The following is a 22,618-nucleotide window of genomic DNA, read 5'->3' on the forward strand; positions in this document are numbered from 1 at the left end:
TTCGTTCCACAGGGAGCTAGCTGAGTTTAACGCTATATTTATTTTAAACTATATTTGTACAAATATATATATATATATATATACATATATATATATATATATATATATATATATATATATATATATATATATATATAAGTAATATTATTATTATTATAAAAGGGGATTTTACCGTTTAATGACCGGTTTGTCGATTTTACGTCTTAAGTCTCAATTAAAACCTAATGTAAAATATTAAATATAAATATGACTTAAATTAAAGCGTAAAGTAAAAGTGCGATAAATAAAATTGCGATAAATAAAATTGCGATAAATAAAAGTGCGATGAGATATAAAATAAAGGAATTATGCTTATTTAAATATATATATATATATATATATATATATATATATATATATATATATATATATATATATATATATATATATATATATTGAGAGAGTGAGGGAGATCAGTGAAGAAGGTGTAATTATTTCGTCTGTAAAACGCTTTAGTTTATAGTTGTGGCCTGACTCCTTGGCTCATGCGATCGCATGAGATTTCTTCATGCTGGCCATGCGATCGCATGGCCGCAATTCACTGGTCACCAAGCAATAAAAACGTGGGCTGCTCGTTTAAATATAATATATAATATAATATATATAATTTTATATAATTTTATATATATTATATTGTATTCTTGTGCATAGTTGACTCGTAATTTTAGGTCCGTTGCGTCGCGCGTTGATAGTTGATTCATCTCCCGGTTCCGGATTTTCAAACGTCCTTTCGTACGATTTAATATTTTGTACTTTGCGTTTCGCGGCTCGTACTCTTGTAACTTTTAGACGTTTCTCAGCAATAATTTGAACCACTTGGATTGTACTTTTTATCGTTTTGGTCTTTTGCGTCTTTAAATCGTCGAATCTGTCTTTTGTCTTCACCTTTTATTATTTAAACGAATATCACTTGTAAATAGAACAATTGCAACTAAAAGCTTGTCTTTCTGGAAGGATAATGCTATGAAATATATGTTCGTTTTTAGCATTATCAAATATTCCCACACTTGAGCGTTGCTTGTCCTCAAGCAATATAGAACTTGAATATAACTTTACTAGAATCACTTCTTTATTCTTCACACTTTGTACATCAGTGATTTTAATACGGCGGTATGAACAATGGTAGTAACATTGTGGTTTACAGTCTCTCATGACTATAAAAATTTAGATCCTTCAGGAAATTGGATCTTTATGAAAACATTTGATCTTTTGAAAATTCATTCTAGCTTTTACCCTAGATAAGTTTTCTGATTTGACCCATCATTGGTGTTGCAAAATATTTGTGTGGATCAATATTTTGGCTAAAACTTTTAGGTTCGTGTAATCCACTGCTATCCCTGTATCGAAAAGCACACATCCAGTTTACTTGTTCCGTATATTACCTTTCGATAAACTACCATCCGGTTGTAAAGGAAAGCGATGAATAAGAAACTGTTAAGGCAATGTTTAATGACATGCAGTTTATTCATGGTCCACAATGTGTCGGATGCAATTACTATCTTTTGTAGGAGCAATAGCAAAGATCACCCTATAATTTTTCGGTCTGGCACAAGGTCCTATCTTTGACCATGCTATGCAACCACCGTTCTTACGGTTGACACCCGATTTGGTTCAGGTGACCTAATGAATTCCATGTGAATTCCTAGAATTTTACGTTCAATGGTAATGAACGCATTGAAAATAGGTTTTCAGAAAACAAATCGGTTTGTAATTTTGATCAAAATATTTTCTCGTTCAAGCTCGAGTTTAGATATCATCGAATTCCATGAGTTTGAATTCTCAATCTTTAAGGTCAATCTGAAGGATTGAGTAATATCAGGCTTAAAAGCTGATTTTTGATCTTTTAAGGAGATTATCCTTTTCTGGGGGTCTGATTCATTAGTCTTATCAAGCTAATTTGCACAGCGCCCTCCCCATTTTACGAGACAGATCCTCTCATGGTTAGGATAAGTCTGACCACTTGGCGACCCTGTTTAATGCTGAGGTCCGTAGATTTCCTGCTGATTTTAGTGATGACTTTTCTAGATTTTTCGTCAACCTACAGCTGGTCTGGACGACAACTTCCTGACCTAAATCAAGAAGCGCGTGTCTTTTTCGGAAGACTTTACTTCCTTTTAATGATGGAATTGATTCATCGTGTAGATCCATCTTTCTTTCAAATATATTACAGTAAATCGGGTAAAACTGATTAGTTTAGTCCAAAACAAAAGTACCTGCAATAAGCTTGTACAAATATATGTGATATATGTTTTAAAGAACTTGGTAAATTCTTCCCACACTTAGCTTTTATTTATTTTTTTTTGCCTTTTTATTCTCCTCTATTCTATTTTTAAATGAATTCTAGCATTTTGGGTTGTTTCTAAATTTATGTCCTTTTCTAGGTAACAATAATTTCGGTATTAATACCTAGTTTTATCGTTCATAAATATGTATAAACATGATTTTGAATTCATTTAGTTGAAAAATTTTCAAATTTTCACAAAATTTGGCAATTGAACTAAGTGTATAAATTAAGATCTTGCAATGCCCTCATTTGCAAGAAATCAGTAACAATTTAAATTATTGAGGGTGATTAGCATAGAAAAATGATTAAATTTTTTACCAAAGTATCCAAACATATTGTTGTTTGTTTGAATGATAAATGGTGCACATCATTTGTTCATTCCATCAGTTGTTATTTCACAAATATTTTGCATCTTGCCGTCAAAATTAGTTGCTTTTGCTGAACTTAATGCCAGTCTTTGAAAATGCACTGTTTTACCCTGTTGTGTACAATTGACAATATACATACAATACAAATATACACATGCATGGTAATTTAAAATGGGACTTAATATCCCACTTTCAAATTATAAATATGAAATATTAGTAACACCATAATAAAAATGTCAAAATTACATAAAAGTATCAAAATATCAAATATTTAAACAATAATAGATAAAAATGATAAAAGATAAGAAATCACCAATGGAACTGTATCAATCTGGATAGGGATTCCAGTTCATGTCATCGCTCGCGTTTCATGGTTGGTGATAGGTGTCCTGATAGGCTTGGTTGGGGTCGTACAGAGTAAAGGGCGGTCGCATATCTGTCTGATGTGCTGGATAGTAAGCAGGTCGAGTCGGAACGTAGTTATTTGGTACCTGATATGATAGCTGGCTCATGATTTGGTGCTGATGATAAGTCCATCTATCATGCTGGCGTTGCCAAGATTGTTCGTACTCATTCGCGGCTTGTCACTGCTCATACTGACGATGCCTAGCCTGGTTATTCATTTCCACTTCATCTATATACTGAAAAACGTCAGTATAACTATCCCTAATGACATCCCTAATGTCATCTGCTTCCTCCTTCTCCTCATCCGAACCCCTCTCTACCTGTGGATGGGTGCCCTGATATGGTATTGGCATATTATGCCTCTGTTTTAGTACCTTTGCACCTTGATAAACCTGCAAACCTATAGTATCGGTTTGTTCCTCAACCACCATCATTGAACCCACGTGTTTTCTATATACACCTAAATACTCTCCAATGAGAGTAACAAAAATTCCTCCTCCTATTATTCCCCCTTCCTGTATACCTTCCACAACTTTGGACAAATAATAACCAACACAGTAGGGGATATTAACAAAGCCTCTAGTGTCTCGAATGCACTTAAGGTAGAATAAATCGTTTAGGGTCACTTTCTCCTTGTTTCTACCTCTTTGTGTAATCGAATTAGCTAAAAATCTATGTATTATACGAAGCTCTGCTCTATTAATATCTAAATAGGAGTGTCTTCCTCCCCGTGTAAATATAGTAAAATTTTACATACGCCTCCATATGGCGTTAGCGTCAAAACCTCTATCTACTCTATCACCGTGATAAATTAAAGCTGTACAATAAGGTGATAATAATTCAGTGGGGGTGTAAATCTGTAAAGCCCTAGCCATGTCCAGCATGGACATCCTGTACATCGTACCTCCAAGTAAAAACCTAAGAAAACTCTTATCGTCTAACCTATCTACATCCTTATTTAAGGCTATAGTACTCATTAACTCAACACATCACTCCTTATATACATGCCTACGAGTGGTAAATAAACGTTCACAGTCGGGAAAAGAAGAGTTTCCATACCTTTGGATTAATTGCTGCCTAACTGAGTTAGCTAGGTTAACCCTTTCCAAAGGCTCCCAATATATTACCCTTGGTACTTCCACATTTTTGGTCCAAAGCTTAAATTTGTTACTTTGGTATGTCGGGTAATCTCTCCAACTTCTATCAAACCTTAGATTGGGGTGTAACTCCTGTTCATGAATTCTTGAGTGTTCTATTACATGGTGAACCGGAAATATTATGTAGGCCGTAAAAAATTGTGGTTCCGGTTCATAGTATGGCACGTGTTGATCATAATGTTGTTGTTCCTGTTGTGGCTCAGGTGGCATCTCTGGCTGTAGTTCTTGTTCAGGTTGCCTAGACGATGATGCACCATCAGTATCGGTATTTCTCTGCAAAACACATTAAACACAAAATTTGTGCATCCAAATATGCATTAGTGTTAGCAGAATAACAACTTAAAACAATTACAATAACATGCTTAATCCATATTAAACTTATACTCATTTTCATATTTTTTACAATTCTACACTTTTTCAAATAAGCATATATGAAAATGTATACAATGTTCATAAGCATTCAACTCAAATAACATGTCAAATAATCATTACTAGCAATTAAACAAGTTTCAAATGGCATTTATATCAAATTAATCAAGTTCATGAATTTTAGACTTAAAAAGTCCACTTTGATGCTCAAAAATCATGTTTATGATCAAAGTTTTGATCATTTAGCTACCTAAACATGTTACACTACTTAATTTAGCACTAATTCATAATAAAAATCGGCCATAACCTGTTTATATCAAAAAGCCCCAAATCGCTCAAGAACACAAACCCTAGATTTCTAATTTTTTTGAAGTTTAAGGCTTCAAATCATGATAAATAGCATCAATCTAGGTTATACAAGCATAATATACTAACAATTTAACTCTAATTACACTAGAAATTATCAAAATCAAATTAGGACAAATAGTTGTAATTATCAAAAAATTTAGGAAATTTATGAGTTTAGGGGTGAAATTTTTACCTTTTTGCTCCCAAATTCGAAGAAAGGCATGTTTACAGTGGATTGTAGGACGAAATTTCGTGAATTTTGGTGAAAAATTGGAGATTTTAGAGTGATTTGTGTGTGTGTGTGTTCGTGTATTTGTGTGTGTATGTGGAGACAGAAGCACAGCTCGTGGCCTTTTGTTCCTGACTAGATTTTCCAGCCCATGCGATCGCATGGGTTGGCTGTGTAAACCCCATGCGATCGCATGGGGTATTATTTTATTTTATTTTATTTTTTATATATAAAACCTTTAACTTCTTAAAACAAATAAGTGATTTATTTAAAATTTTGTTTTCCTTTTTAGATTGAGGGTGTTTTACCTAGTTCGTCTCTCGACAAAATTTTAAGATTTGTCATTTTAAAACGTTGTTTTTAAAAGCAAAGATTTTTGGGTTTTTTTTAATGTTTTTGGCATACTTTATATCAATAAAATTAAAAATAATGATAATAAAATTTCTCGTCCCGCCCTCGGGTAAAGCAATTTCGGTTCAACGACCTAGTCTTCAACTCACGACGAATTTTAGAAATCATTTTTTTAACTTAATGTAATAAAGTACATTTTTTTTTTAAATTCACACCAAACTTAAATTTAAAATGTGCATATTAATAAAAGTTCATATAAGTATTATTATTTTTTATATAAATTAAATTTACAATCTTATATTTAAAAATAATATAATTATATAATAGTTTTAAAAATTTACAATAATAATTTAATATTTATATATTAAATTTAAAAACAAGGTAAAAATAAAATTAAAATCTTTTTGGTCTTTTATCCCACTTTAATCAATCAAATATTATCAAAAATATACGTCCCTCTTTTGGGTAAAGTAATTTCGGCTATATTACCTAGTTTTACTCCTGACGAATTTCTGAAATATGTTTGTATTGATTGATTAAAGATATTTATACCTTATGAATAAACGGTAAATTGGCAGTGATGCATTAAATTTTTGTATATGATATCAATAATTTCGGTTTCGCATACCTAATTTTATTGAATATCAATTTAATACTTTATAGCGAACGATTCAATGTTTATTATCAAAAGGTTAAAAGCAATAAATAAAAATAAAAACTGTACATACTTACCTGTGAGATAGAATTCTCAGAGACCTGCTTTAGTCGATTCATAGGAGAGTCGTTCGATTTGGTTTTCCATAGCTACATAAGCGTAACCTCGATTTTTCAATAACTTTTCTTCTAAACATATGAACGGTCCTTCTCTGCATAAGGTAACGAACTCGGTATTGGAATGTGTTTGATTGTTCGAACATTTACCTTCGTGTGACCATTTTCCGCATTTATGACATCTTTCAAGGTGTCGTGCTCTTCTTTTTGTTGCGAATTTTGATTTTCCTTTACCAAAATGTGTCTTATTATGATCTTTCCTGAGTTCTTTCCTTACTTCGTCCATTGTGCCTCTTATGAATGATACCACTTCACTTGGGAAGTTGTTATTATTACGTTTAGTAATCATAGCGTGTAGTAGTAGACCATGGTTCAAATCAAAGGAATTCTTCATCTCGTAAAACCTAAAAGAAATAAAAATTCAGAATGGGGGGAGAAGACTAGTTCTTTAGGGTCTGCTAGGGAAAGACCAATCGGATTCCATTCTCGGAAACTACACGAAAACAGAAAATCTAACTCTAACAGAAATTCATATTACCCTTAAAAGATTCGAATCTTCCCACACTTAGTTAGCTGTGGTGTCGAAATTGTGATTAACTTCATCTTCAACTTCCATTGGATTTTCTATGTAATGTTTAACTCTGTGACCATTAACTTTAAATTCAATCCCATTTGAATTTATTAACTCTACTGTTCCGTACGGGAAAACTCTTTTGACTATGAATGGTCCAGACCATCTTGATTTCAATTTTCCAGGAAATAGCTTGAATCGTGAATTGAAAAGAAGAACTTTGTCTCCTTCTTTAAATTCTTTTGAACTTCTGATTCTTTTATCATGCCATTTCTTCATTCGTTCCTTATAGATTAACGAATTTTCATATGCCTCATATCTTAATTCTTCTAATTCGTTTAATTGACTTAACTGTAGGCGTCCGGCTTCATGCAAATCAAGATTACATGTCTTCAAAGCCCAAAATGCTTTGTGCTCAATTTCTACTGGAAGGTGACATGCTTTTTCGTAAACGAGTTTAAAAGGTGTGGTACCAATTGGAGTTTTGTAGGCTGTTCTAAAAGCCCAGAGTGCATCTTCCAATTTCATGGACCATTCCTTCGGATTTGATCCTACGGTTTTCTCTAGAATACGTTTTAAAGCTCGGTTGGTATTTTTAACTTGTCCACTTGTTTGTGGATGATAAGCGGTTAAGATTTTATGAGTTACTCCATATCTTTTGAGAACTTTCTCAAGTTGATTATTACAAAAATGAGTTCCCCGATCACTTATTAAAGCTTTCGGTGTTCCAAATCTAGCAAAAAGACATTTTAAGAAATTGACTACAACTCGTGCATCGTTAGTTGGGAGAGCTTGTGCTTCTGCCCATTTAGATACATAATCAATGGCTACGAGAATGTAGAGATTATTATGAGATTTTGGAAATGGACCCATAAAGTCAATACCCCAAACGTCAAATACTTCACATACTTGAATGACATTTTGTGGCATTTCATCACATTGACTTATTTTTCCGGCCCTGTGACAAGCATCACAGGATTTACAAAGAAGGTGTACGTCCTTGAAAATTGTAGGCCAAAAGAATCCAGCGTCATAGACTTTTCTTGCTGTGAGTTGAGGCCCATAATGCCCTCCTGTTGGTCCTGTGTGACAATGGTTTAAGATTTGACTAGCTTCATCTCCGAATACACATCAGTGTATTATTCCATCGGGACAACTTTTAAACAAATGTGGATCTTCCCAAAAATAGTGTTTTATATCACTAAAGAATTTCTTTCGTTTTTGGTACGACAACCCTTTTTCAAGGAATTCACATACTAAGTAGTTTGCAAAGTCTGCAAACCATGGGATTTCATCATAATCGATTTTCAAGAGATATTCATCAGAAAAGTTATTTTGTAATGCCGATTCATTTAGAACTTCTAATTCAGGATTTTCAAGACGAGAAAGATGATCACCGGCGAGATTTTCTGCTCCCTTTTTGTCTCGGATTTCAATATCGAACTCTTGTAAGAGTAAGATCCAACGAATTAATCGTGGTTTAATATCTTGTTTTGAAAATAGGTATCTAAGAGCAGAATGGTCGGTATAGACCACCGTTTTTGCTAGAACGAGATATGAACGAAATTTGTCAAAAGCAAAGACAATAACAAGGAGTTCTTTTTCAGTAGTTGTGTAATTCGTTTGTGCTCCTTGTAACGTCTTACTTGCGTAATAGATAGGTTGAAATCGTTTTTCAATTCTTTGACCTAAAATGGCTCCCATTGCAAAATCACTTGCATCGCACATGAGTTCAAATGGTAGATTCCAATTTGGAGTTATCATGATCGGTTCATTAGTGAGTTTTTCTTTAAGAATATTAAAAGATTTGACGCATTCATCTGAAAAGATAAATGGAGCATCTTTTTCTAGGAGTTTATTCATAGAAGTAGCATTTTAGAAAAGTCTTTTATGAAACGTCGGTAAAAACCGGCATGCCCTAGAAAACTCCTAACTCCTCTAACATTGGTGGGATGCGGAAGTTTAGCAATTACATCTACTTTAGCTCTATCCACTTCAATTCCTTCTTTTGAAATTTTATGCCCAAGAATGATGCCTTCTTTAACCATGAAATGGCATTTCTCCCAATTAAGTACTAGATTTGATTTCTCGCATCTAATAAGCATTTGTTCAAGATTAACTAGACATGATTCAAAAGTATCACCGAAGACTGAAAAGTTATCCATGAAAACTTCCATGCATTCTTCTATCATGTCGTGAAAAATTGCCATCATGCACCTTTGAAAGGTTGCAGGGGTGTTGCAAAGTCCAAATGGCATGCGTTTATAAGCAAAAGTACCATAAGGGCACGTGAATGTGGTTTTCTCTTGGTCCTCGGGTGCGATTGGAATTTGAAAGTATCCAGTGAAACCGTCAAGAAAACAATAGTAACTATTCTCGGCTAACCTTTCTAACATTTGATCAATGAAAGGTAAGGGAAAGTGATCTTTTCTGGTGGCGTCATTTAATTTTCTATAATCAATACAAACACACCATCCTGTTACAGTCCTAGTAGGAATAAGCTCATCTTTTTCATTTGTGATGACAGTGATGCCACCCTTCTTAGGTACGCATTGAACTGGGCTTACCCATGGACTATCAGAGATTGGATAAATTAATCCTGCATCTAGCAGTTTAATAATTTCTTTCTTAACAACATCTTGCATATTAGGATTTAGTCTTCGTTGGCATTGCACATATGTTTTATGACCTTCTTCCATAAGGATTTTATGTGTGCAATACGAAGGACTTATTCCTTTAATGTCATGAATCTTCCATGCAATAGCTGGTTTATGAGCTTTTAGCACGGAAATGAGTCGAGATTTTTCATTTTGCGTAAGAGAAGACGATATTATTACAGGTAATTCAGATTCACCATGTAAATAAGCGTATTCTAAATGGAATGGAAGTGGCTTTAACTCTAATATCGGCGGTTCTTCTATCGATAATTTGTATCGATATCTGTCTTCCTCTTTTAACATTCGAAGTTCTTCTATTGTTGGTTCGTATTCATTAGCCATGAGTGCAGCTAACATTTCAGCTTCATCAATTGGTTCAGTTCCTTCTCCTAAAGAACATTCTCCTGTTCCTTGTAATTCTGGAAATTCTTGTAACAATTCTGCATGGGAATCTATAGTTTGAATATAATAACATGTATCATCTGCAGATTGCAGTTGTTGCATGGCTCTATCAACTGAAATGGTAACACTCTCGTCCTCTATACTTAGGGTCAGTTTTTTACCGAACACGTCTATTATTGCTTTAGCCGTGTTTAAGAATGGTCTTCCTAATATGAGAGGAACTCGAGAATCTTCTTCCATATCCAGAATAACAAAATCTACTGGAAATACTAAAGTACCAACTTTAACTAGCATGTTCTCCATTATCCCTCTAGGATATTTTATTGATCGATCGGCTAGTTGTATGCTTATTCGTGTTGGTTTCAATTCTCCAAGGTCTAGTTTAGCGTATAGTGAATATGACATTAAATTTATACTAGTACCTAAGTCTGCCAATGCTTCTATTGAATTAAGACTACCCAGAAAACATGGAATTGTGAAACTTCCTGGATCAGATAATTTTTCTGGTATCTTATTCAACAGCACTGCAGAACAATTAGCATTCATTGTAACAGCCGAGAGTTCTTCCATTTTCTTTCTATTTGTAATTAGATCTTTCAAGAATTTAGCATATCTTGGCATTCCTGAAATCACATCAATGAAAGGAAGATTTACATTTATTTGTTTAAACATATCCAAGAATTTGGATTGTTCGGCTTCAAGTCTTTCTTTTCTCATTTTACTCGGGTAAGGAAGCGGTGGTTGGTATGGTTTAACATAAGGTTTATCCTTAACTGTGTTATCTTCATTAACCTTTTCAACTACTGGTTCTGTTTCCTTCTCTTGCTCAGGCTGTGGTTCTTGTGTAGTAGGAATAGAGTCATCAGAAATTACAGGCATTTCAGGCGATTTAAGTGTACTACCACTTCTTGTGGTAATGGCTTTAGCTGTTTCATTTCGGGGGTTAGCATTTGTATATCTAGGTAGACTCCCCGGTTTTCTTTCTCCAATTAACCTCGCTAGGTTACTTACTTCTTGTTCCAGATTTTGAATAGAAGCTTGTTGATTTCTAAATGCTTGAGCATTTTGTTCATTAGTTTATTTCTGAGATGTGAAAAATTGAGTTTGAGATTCAACTAGCTTCGACATCATATCTTCTAAATTTGGCTTTTTATCATCGGTTTGTGGTGGTTTATTTGGAAAAATAGGTCTTTGCTGGTTGTAAATATTGTTAAATACTTGTTGATTGCTAGGACCTTGTTGGTTGTTGTATGGAATATTTCTCTTATAATTATGATTTTGATTATAGTTTGGTCTTGGCGGTTGATAATTATTCTGATAATTATTTCCAGGCCTTTGATTCATGTATGAAACATTCTCTCTTTGTTCCATTGTTTGTTCAATACTGAGACAATCTTTTATCAAATGTGGTCCTCCACACTGCTCACAACTAATTCGTATAGCGCGAATATCTTTCGTCATCTTTTCTATTCGTCTCTCGAAAGCATCTAACTTTGCGGAAATGGAATGAAAGTCATGGCTAGAATCAGCTCTAGCCGCTTTAGATGAATGAATAATATCTTTTTCCTGATGCCACTCATGTGAGTGGGAGGCAGTGTTATCAATAATCTTGTGAGCTTCAGTTGCGGTTTTCTTCAAAATGGAACCACCAGCTGCTATGTCGATGTCTTTTCGTGTAGTAATGTCGCATCCTTGGTAGAATATTTGTACTATTTGATAAGTGTCTAAGCCATGCTGAGGATATCCTCTCAACAACTTTCCAAATCTTATCCACGCCTCATATAATGTTTCATTTGGCTTTTGCGCGAATGTAACAATTTCTCCTTGAAGTCTCACGGCTTTAGATGCCGGAAAGAATCTTTTAAGAAATTTCTCAACTAAAACATCCCATGTATCAATCGCTCCTTCAGATAACGATTCTAACCAATCTTTGGCTTCTCCCTTTAAAGTCTAGGGAAATAACATAGATAGATCTGTTCATCCTCAACTTCTCTGATTTTAAATAGAGTACAGATTCTATTAAAGGTTCGAAGATGTTCGTTTAGATCTTCTTTTGGCGTACCGCTAAATTGGCATTGATTAGTTACAATGTGTAGGATTTGTCCTTTGATTTCATAATTTGGCGCAATAATGTCTGGTTGAGTAATTGCGTGACCTTGGCCAGTGCGTGTAGCTCTCATTCGATCTTCCATACTTAGAGGTTCTTGATTTTCCATGATTGAATTTGTTGAATCTTAATCACTAGAGGATTCTGATTTAATGGTTTCTTCCTCAACAATCTTTGGTTGTATGATTGGTGGTTCCGGAGAAATGATTAGTGGTTCAGGATCTCTGAATTGTCCTTGAATATCCTCCGGGTTCTCAATTGTGAGGTCGGGTTCAAAAAATGGATTATCGGAAATTTGAATTGGAGTACTTGGTCGACTTGATGATGATTCTAAAGAAAAATCAACGGCGACAATATTGGCTAGATGCCTTGATCGAGTTACAGGTGGTGAACGTATGAAAGGTGGTGAACGTTTTGCTCGGTGCATTCACTGAATATCCTATTAGTTATAAAAATAAAAATTATATGAGTTATCAAATTAATATACTTTTCTGATTTTGCCCACGTTTTGAATAACCAATAGATGCAGCAGGTAGCCAGGACCCTTTAAATCGGAAGCCCACAACTCGCCACTAACAAATCCAACTATTACTACGAACCAGAAAATTTTGGATGTCTATCAATTTAACCGCTTAAATTAATTTTTCGTCGAAATTTAAAGAAAATATAGAAAATTCTAGGTCCTAAAAACTAGAGCGTAGAAATGAAAAAGAAAAAGCGCGTCAAGAAATAAGAGGTCGAAAAATAAGCTTCGAAAAATAAAAGTCGAAAAAAATAGGAGTCGAAAATAAATCTAAAACTTATAAACTAAAATTTTACGTCTAAAACTTAGCGTCTAAAGGAATTAAGGCTTAAAAGGAATTCTAAACGGAAAATGGCAATAACTTAAAAGGTACTAAAATCTCTTAAATACTAAAGCGATAAGTGACGTCGTAAATTTCTAGAGCGCCTAAGTATTAATCTAAAGAAAAAGCACTTAAGGGGTTTTACGGCAAAGCCTATATATCTTAGAATTATAAAATAACTATGGCAAAAACTAAGTTTAAAAACTAATTACGAACGAAAAATATACAAATTACGAATAAAAAGATACAAAATATAAAAATAAAACTTAAAGTTATAAAAATACAATTTTTATAAAAATATTATTTTTATATTATTATTTTATAAAAGTATTAATTTTTTAATTAATAAAACTAATTAAAACTTAAAATTATTAATTAAAACTAAACTTAAACTAATTATATTATATTAAACCCTAATTCTAATTAATTAATAATAATAATTAATTTAAACCTAACCCTAATCCGTACGTACCAGGTATCAGGCGTGTCAGAAGCCCTCATGCGGTCGCATGAGTTTTATGCACCTGGGCCATGCGATCGCATGGATATGGATACCAGGCCTGTTTGTTTGGGCTACTACAGTGCCAGGCCCGATTCAGTTTTAATTATTATTATTTTTTCTGAGTTTAAAAAAATAAAATATAAGTAATATTTATTATAAATAAATTTATATTTTTATGAACTAAAAATAATACTTTTATACCTTTATATAAATTATAAAATATATTTTCTTTTTACTTAAACACTTAAAAAAATATAGAAAAATATTTTTTATGTTTTTATATTTTTGAATTTTAAAACTTATATAAAATTATATTTCTACAAAAATACCTTATAACTAATTTTTTATATATATGGCATTTCGCTTCGGCGTTGTTGAGTTCCCCGGCAGCGGCGCCAAAAATACTTGATGTGTGCGAGGTGTAGTACGTAATACTATTAATTACAATACAATTTTACACAAGTTATTTATTTATTTATAGAATGGGATATACCTAAACCTTGCTACAACACTTGTAGGCAGTGTACCTAATCGTAGAGTAGTGTAGTTTTTAGTAAGTTCGGTTCGTTCCACAGTGAGCTAGCTGAGTTTAACGCTATATTTATTTTAAACTATATTTGTACAAATATATATATAAGTAATATTATTATTATTATTATTATTATAAAAGGTGGTTTTACCGTTTAATGACCGGTTGTCAATTTTACGTCTTAAGTCGCAATTAAAACCTAATGTAAAATATTAAATATAAATATGACTTAAATTAAAGCGTAAAGTAAATGACGATAAATAAAAAGTGCGATAAATAAAATTTCGATAAATAAAAGTGCGATGAGATATAAAATAAAGGAATTATGCTTATTTAAACTTCCGTAATCATGATGTTCGACGTGTTAATTTTAGTTTATTACCGAGGGTTAATTGTCCTTTGTCCTGGTTTATTTGATACGTCCATTTGGTTTTTGTCCATAATAGTCCATCGGTCATAAATATAAAGTGTGAGTGTCCTCGTCAAATTAACCTTACACCCGAAGTCAAATATTCCAACTAATTGGGGATTTAAACTATAACAAGGTCTTAATTCTTTGTTAATGATCACACCAGGATATCGACTGCGTGTAACCCAAGGTTTTAATACGTTGTTAACAATTACACCAAGTGTCCTTGTATGTAATTCACCCCTGTTTTAATGAGTCCATTGACTATTAATCCATCCCCGGGTCCGGTTAAATGAACAATTATTAGTATTTATAAATATCCTGCCCATCGTGTCCGATCGAGTGTATGTGGTTATTTATAGATATGCCAAATTGTAAATCTTTATATCATTTCTTGTCGAAAATCATCTACTTATCATCCCTGTGAAATTGCCTGCTTATCATTCTTAGTCTAGACACGTCTTACTGCATTGATTGCATGAATAGTGTATAGACAAAATTCATATCTTAGCGTATCTGTTACTGTACACTTTGCCTGACATATCCCGCAAATTCCTCTATAATCTACGAAATCTTTTGTTCTATATCTATGGATATTCTATGTAATTAGAATACCATCTGATAATCGAAAATCATTTCATAAAAAAAATCCTTATTCAATCGTACGAAATGGAATTCGTCATTAGTTCAAGTCCCTCGGATTCCGAAATGGAATCTCACTCAAGCTCCGAAAGCAGTGTGACCGGAATGGATCAACCAATCAGCCATCATCTATTTTGGATGAATTGGGGATGGGTTCGTAGCCTCCTCAATCATTGGAGACAAGAAGAAGGTGATCCTTTTCATCCGCCACATTGCCCTCTTGGCGAAGAACCTGAAGCACTTACCGACGAACCTATCTGAAACACCATTTTCTCTCTCATTTCCAGAGTGTCTCGTCACGACTACATACTGCATCAAATTTCTAGATTTCATTTATCTGCTTGTCCGAACCGACAATCACCCCGGTGTGATAGAAGAAGTCAACGAGCTTTACGCTCGGGTAGTGGCTTTGGAGAATATGGTGCAAAGGTTACAAACACCAGCAGCAGCACCAGCAGCATAACCATTACCACCACCAACAACAACCGCATCGCAAACCTCAACTTCACAATCTGTCCCACGAGCATCGACGTCTTATGCCATGTAGATACCAAGGAATACCAATAACCACAAACAATGAAGTATTGATTCATAACTTCATTGGAGAAATGTTCTGCGGCAATTATGTAATCTCCAAAGTCTTAGAGATTATCTATTCTAGCCCTAACCATAAATCAGATGAATGAACCAAAATGATAGGAGGAAGAATAGAAATTTTGACAAGAATGGCGCGTGATTTACAAGCTATACTTGTTTTACCAACAGCATCAACAGTACCGTTAGCATCATCAGCACAGTCAGTGCCGTTAACATCGACAGAATCAGCAGCACCTAAACATCACAAACTCCGTCAGTTAAATAATCATCGTGGACATCATTACGAATCAACAATGAGAATATTGTATCAATGAGTTATGAAGAATTAACTCAAGCCCTCTGAAGAATTTATATGTATATCTTACATATATATAAATTTTGAAACCATCATAAATCTTTCCGTACTAAGCTATTATGTGTGAATTTTAACTACTTGGTTAATTCATATTACTAATATGCTATGATTACATCCTTTGTCAGCAAACTTAACCATCGTTAACTACAATCTCTGTTTTAAATTCAACGAATTCTATCTCATAATAAATCAAATGTATTATTCAAATATATGTTGATTTTACACTTTCATCATCGATGTACTCGAAACTTATCAGATGACATCATTCGTACCTTGCGAAGTTCACAAGGATTCCACGAACACCAACATCATGCATCAATAAATAATGAAGTATTGATTCATAATTTCAAATACATTGAAGAACTACTCCGTAAAAGTTATGTAATTTCTAAAGTTTTAGGGATTATTCAATTCTAGTTTCAACCGTAAATCAAATGAGTCTAATTTAATATTAGCTCATTAAATCTATGTTACATCTGAAGAAAATATACACATATATATTTTCATGAAGACTGTAATAAAATTCTTTTGTACAAAATATTAATCGTAAAATTTTTTTTTAACGGGTAGGTAATACCCGAGAAATATTTAGATTTCACATTAGTAAGTTACACTGTACATTCCTCGAATCTGATTCAACAGTCATTTACTATCCTATTTACATTCATCGATATACGAATCCGTTCACCACAGAATAACCATTTTTATTCAATTTCATATTTTTGGATTTTGACTTCTCAGAATCCAACAAGTGGCATAATGAAGAAAACATTGAACAAAATAAAATTTGTTAGAAACAAACGAATTAACTAATTGAAATATTGTTAAGAATTCACGCTAACTGTTCCTAGCTAACTGGTTACATTTTATTTATCGCAATTTAAATATCGCAATTTATATTCTCGCAATTTTATTTATCGTCATTTAATTTCTGTTATTTATTTTACGCACTTTAAATACCGGGACACGTATACAAAGTTTTGACATATCATATCGACGCATGTATATATATTATTTGGAGTAACCATAGACACTCTATATGCTGTAATGCTAGAGTTCGCTGTGACGCCCCGTACAAAATCATCGTGTACGGTACATCAACAACAGGATCATTACAAGGTCAAACACTATATGCTGTTTGAAAACCAGTTTTGCATTCATGAACAGATAACGTTTTACAAAAGATGAATAGGAAACATTAACATGAGTACATGATACTAAGGTCATTACAAAGCTATTGTTTTGAAAATAACATAAGTTGGGAATGCAAAGTAAAAGTTTCATGTTTGAGACATCTCTAAGTAATGCAGCGAAAGTCTAACACAGCAAGTCTGTAACAGCAAGTCTATACACCAAGACTAGAACAGCAAGGCTAACAGCAGAAGCAACAACGTCTAAACACCTGAGAAATACATGCTTAAAAAGTCAACACGAATGTTGGTGAGCTATAGTTTTTTTGTATTCAGTAATGTAATGTAGGCCACGAGATTTCAGTGCTTCAAACAAGCGTTTCAAATCAGTAATTCAAATTAGTATGATAAAGTATATGTATAACCGTGGGCACCCGGTAACTAGACTTAACGTTTATAACCCCCTGAAAGTACACTTGGCGAGTGCGTATGTTCACGAAGTATTAAACACTCGTTAAATGCTAGCGCGACTAGCCCGAGTGGGGATGTCAAACCCTATGGATCCATATCTAAGATTCGCGTTCACCGGTTCAAAAACCAATGACTAAACGTTACCGTGCTAAAGGGAATGTTTATGCCGTTATATAACCCACATACATGCAAAGTTTAAGTACTCGTGCCTAGTATGTAAAACATAAAAAACGCATCTATTCTCAGTCCCAAAAATAGTAAAAGTAGTAAAAAGGGATGCTATAACTCACAGTGATAAAAGCGGTAAAGTCGGTAATGAAAGTACGTAAATAGTAAGTCGGTCCGAAAGGTCGTCAACCTAAATCAAGGGTTACTAGGTCAGTATGTTGTTTTTTTATAAATTCTAATAGTGCATAAAATAAGTTTAAGTGTCATCATCATCATCATTTATCATCATAAAAGCTAAGTAAGTTCGACAAGAATAGAGATCGAAACAATAGGCTGACTTCGATCAGATGCTGCGACCTCTACGTAAATCGAAAATATGCATAGTCAGTGGCTAATGCTCCATATGTGAGTCCCCTAACCGCTGACCAATTTTCAGAACCTAACTTGTCTTCGTTTGACCGTGGCGACAGTTTAAGTGCGAGTAGGTCAGAAATTTCAGCACAACGTTAATAGGGTGTAGTGACTCTCGGATGGCCATAAATCCTAAACCGTAACTCGGATTAAGACGAGGCCTAAACGGAAAATCATCTACTCGAACCGAACTAACTGAAAATCAACTTTCCAGTAGCTCAGGTGGTCTGATAAGATACGAAAATCAGTGGACAAGTGCTCCGGTGAGGTTCTTGGTGCTTGATGCTCATCACGGTTCTCATCCTTGATGCTTGTAGCTTCAAGTGTACAACTCGTTGATGGTTTAGCATCACTTTTGACCAAAATTCTACCATCAATACACAATATGTTAAGACCAAGTGGTAACACAACTCATTTAAGAGTCTTAGATGGATGATGAACCAAGGTTACATCATATCCTTAGTCTTAACACAATTACAAGTCCTATTTACAAACAATGTTACAAACTTTACATCAATCAAACAAGTATGAACATGATCCAAGTCAAAAGAGGTGATGGAACCCTAAGCTAGAGAGCTTGGATCCCTTTCACACAATTTATAAGGTCACAAAGCTAGAAAGCTTGAACCTTTAGTGTTCTTGAAGATCGTGAAGCATAAAGCTTGGATCTTTAAGATATATGAAGATAACAAACAAAAGTTTGAATCTTTATAACAAAATAACAAGATTAAAGTAAAAGAAAGATGAATCTACAAAGTTGGTGAAGATTCAAAGCTAGAAAGCTTGAATCTTCCATGTTATTGAAAGATTCATGCTTGAATCAACAAGATATAAGCAAGATCAAAGCTAAAAGGAACTTTGATCTCCATAATATGATGATGATGGCCACGAAAATGAAAGGAAAAGAAGAATAAAAAGAAGACTTACAAGCAATACTAGAAAGGAAAGAAAGAAAGAACAAGTGTGTGTGAAAACCAAATGAGCAAGTGATTTGAATGAGAGGTAAATGGATAGTATTTATAAGCAAGGAATTTAACAAGGATTGATGACATGGACAAGGGCTAATATTTATAAGCAAGGAATTTGACAAGGATTGATGACATGGACAAGGGCTAGTATTTATAAGCAAGGAATTTGACAAGGATTGATGACATGGACAAGGGCTAGTATTTATAAGCAAGGAATTTGACAAGGATTGATGACATGGACAAGGGCTAATTAATTGGGTCACTAGCTAGAATAGGGTGGGCTTGAGCCCAACAAGGTAGAAAGTCCAACAAGACTAACTATTGTGCATAATTAAATTACTACGCGTAATTAAGCATCCAAAAACCCAGGTAATTATTATTATAAAATAATAATTAATATTTCGCAGTCATAATATTCCGATTATGACAAAAGTTAAACGTGCGCGCAAGTTCGCGGTTTATTCAAAACGTCAAATAACACTAACGGTTATAAAGGCTTCCAATGATCAAGTTATGTATCCTACGTACTCTAAGGAACGTTTTAACATATAAATGGAAGTAAACCACGTAAATCAAGTTTCCAGAGTATAAAGTAACACAGTACGCACAAATACGCAGTTTCGCAAAAACACAAGGCACAAAAGCAAGTCGAAAAAGCCGGGTCGTTACATTACCCACCTGTTAATGGAAATTTCGTCCCAAAATTTGAGGAGTGACAAAAAAAAATGGTACCGTATTTAAATAAGAAGTAGCGTATCAAAGTTCTGAAAGATTCGTGGGCTAAAAAGTGAGCTATTTACCTTGAAACGTACTCTGGCGTATAAAAGTAAGAATAGGTATATGCTATTAATTAAGTCTCTTAGGAGATCAACAAATTGATTTCGTTTCTGGTTAACATGAGTATGTTGTCTGAATATATCCACAAAAGAAAAGATGATGTTTTTAGCCTTACAGGCATCTTTAGTAAGCTGGATGCATGAAATACATCATGAATGTTACTAAACTCATCTAAAACATTGAGCGCTTATGTCGCAATACAAAGCTGACAGGTAGGATGGAAAACATGGTGATCATAACCATGCGATTTGATGTCTGGATAGTGTTAGCCACGGATTTTACTAACCCCTTAATTTCGGAAAGAGACCATAGGCATAAAGAACTCGATATTTAAGAATGTTTCATTTGACTATATGAATTGAAACTTTTGCTGAAAGTGAATAATCGGACTTATATGCAATGCAAGCCATAATTATCTATAGTGCCTTCAGGACGGTCTGAACGAACAATGAAGGATATCACCCAGTTTACCATACTGCAGGTGAACTTATCCTTAGATGGAATGAAAGAACAGTTCCATAATGTAACTTTATCCTTTCAGTTACATGTTGAAGTTAGGTTTAACATTAACTAGAACAACATATAGTTGCAACCAACGAAGAAAGGAATGTGTAGAGTAACCATATCCGTATTACATATGTTTTAAGCAGTCCCTTCCAAGAGGATAACAAGATTCATAGATTCCTAAAGTATGTTACTTTACATTTCCGAAAGAGAATCGCACGAAAGGTGTGATCTTTGAACCAGGGTGAACTCTTCGAGCGGTTTGTTCTGAATTTATCCTTATACTTAAGGAGATGCGCGGACAAGAAGATACGTGGACCCTTGGTCGTAAAGAACGGTTTACTCTAAGTGAAAAGAATCTCAAAACGATTCCTTGTACCTCAACCTACTAATTCATAGAGATGATTTTTATGAGGATGTTGCGATTAGCAGTGAAATATTGAGAACAGAAACCCACCTAGTGCCCTTTCTACAATGGGGTGACCATTGAGTGTACCTCAGAAAACTGATTTATCGGCCAACGATTTTGCCATGTTTAACCTTAAAAGGAACATTTTTCGAGTACAAAGACTTCCTAACAAATTTTTTTTTTATAAATCTGCCACCCAAAGTGGATCAAGCGTTTTTAACAAGGATTTTAATAGTAAGCTTCATCCCTAACGGAGGGAGAGAAGAAGTGTGATCCCTACATGGTGTAGTCTAATACGGAAACCTTTAATAAAATCAACCGATGAAGTTTTGAAAAACCTTTAAACGTTTGATGCAACAACATAAATGGAATGAAGTTCTTGGTAAATTTAGAAGTATGTATAACGAGTATCATTTCCACAAAATTATTTGACTTAAAAAAACTCAATAAAGGAGCGATTTTTAATCATCTTGAAGGTATAACTTAGTATGTACTAACCCAAAATAAGTAAGGGTAAATTTATACATATATGATTTTATAAATCGCGTAAGTGATAGAAAAGTTTTTAGTACTTCCATTTGTCCATAAATCTCGTGAGCACTGCACAAATAAGCAACGTGTAAAAATTTTGATAAACATAGTTTTTCGTATTTCAGAGGTTACGAGTTGAAAAAGGTCGAGTGAAAAATTTTTGAATCATCAGTTGACATGTTACTAGGTAATGAAAACTAATGAATTAAATGTAGTTTTGATGATTATCCGAACTTAAGTCTTTGGCCCCAAAATGTTTACGTGCGAAGCCGTTGCTAAAAAGTGAGGTATGAAGGATAGAGCATGAGGATGAGAAGTTAATCGCTTCTTGACTTTGCAGAATGCCACACAGGTTATGGCTAATATTAAATTCGGAATACTAATGATGTTAATATCGCTAGATGAGAATTTCCTTGGAATAGGTCAGGACTTTGAGTTATGTAAGATAGAGCATCACTCCGACAGGTGTGAAGAATAAGATCCCTGGGGTAACGCAGTAATCTTGAATGGTTTAAGTGTTTGTGGATGCCCGAAGGCTCTGCATGACGTGGTAGTAAGTGCCTTCATCACATACACACACATGAATCTCTTAGTTTCAACAGTTGTCTGTCTTCATGATGACTTGGATACGAATAAGCAACGAAAAATTTTATATTGACAAGCAACGAAAATTTTATAGAATTCATTTAAGGTGACGATGTAAGAAAAGAAATTAAGTTCTTAGCAAACTAGGGTTATGTACAACACGTACCATTCAAGGTAAAATATCCTTTGAATAAAAGATTTGATTTGTAAAAGTGAAAGTAAAATTTCATATGTATTTGTCAAAAAAGAAATAATTATTTACTTTATTTTATATAACGTATACGATTTCAAAAAAATTTGCACGAATGGCAAATAAAATAAATTTATTTTTATTAAGTTTTGAGAGGATCGCACAGTAAAATAGTGTAAGTAAAATTTTGGCAAACAAAATTTTCATATTTCGGAGGTTACAAGTTGAAAAAAGATTGATGAGAATCGAGTAAAAGACTTTTGAAAATCTCGGGTGATATTTGAGCAAAAATGTTACGAGGTAATGAAAACTGTTGAATTTTAATGTGGTTGATGACTATTAGTAGGGCATAAGTCCTTCGACCAAAAATGCTTAAGTATAAAGTTGTTGCTTATAAGTGAGAAACGAAAGAGAGAGTATGAGGACGGGGATTAACTACCCATTGATTTTGGAAATTCCGAACTGGTATGACTAATA

Source organism: Rutidosis leptorrhynchoides, chromosome 3, assembly GCF_046630445.1.
Source record: "Rutidosis leptorrhynchoides isolate AG116_Rl617_1_P2 chromosome 3, CSIRO_AGI_Rlap_v1, whole genome shotgun sequence".
In the NCBI taxonomy this organism is placed as follows: domain Eukaryota; kingdom Viridiplantae; phylum Streptophyta; class Magnoliopsida; order Asterales; family Asteraceae; genus Rutidosis; species Rutidosis leptorrhynchoides.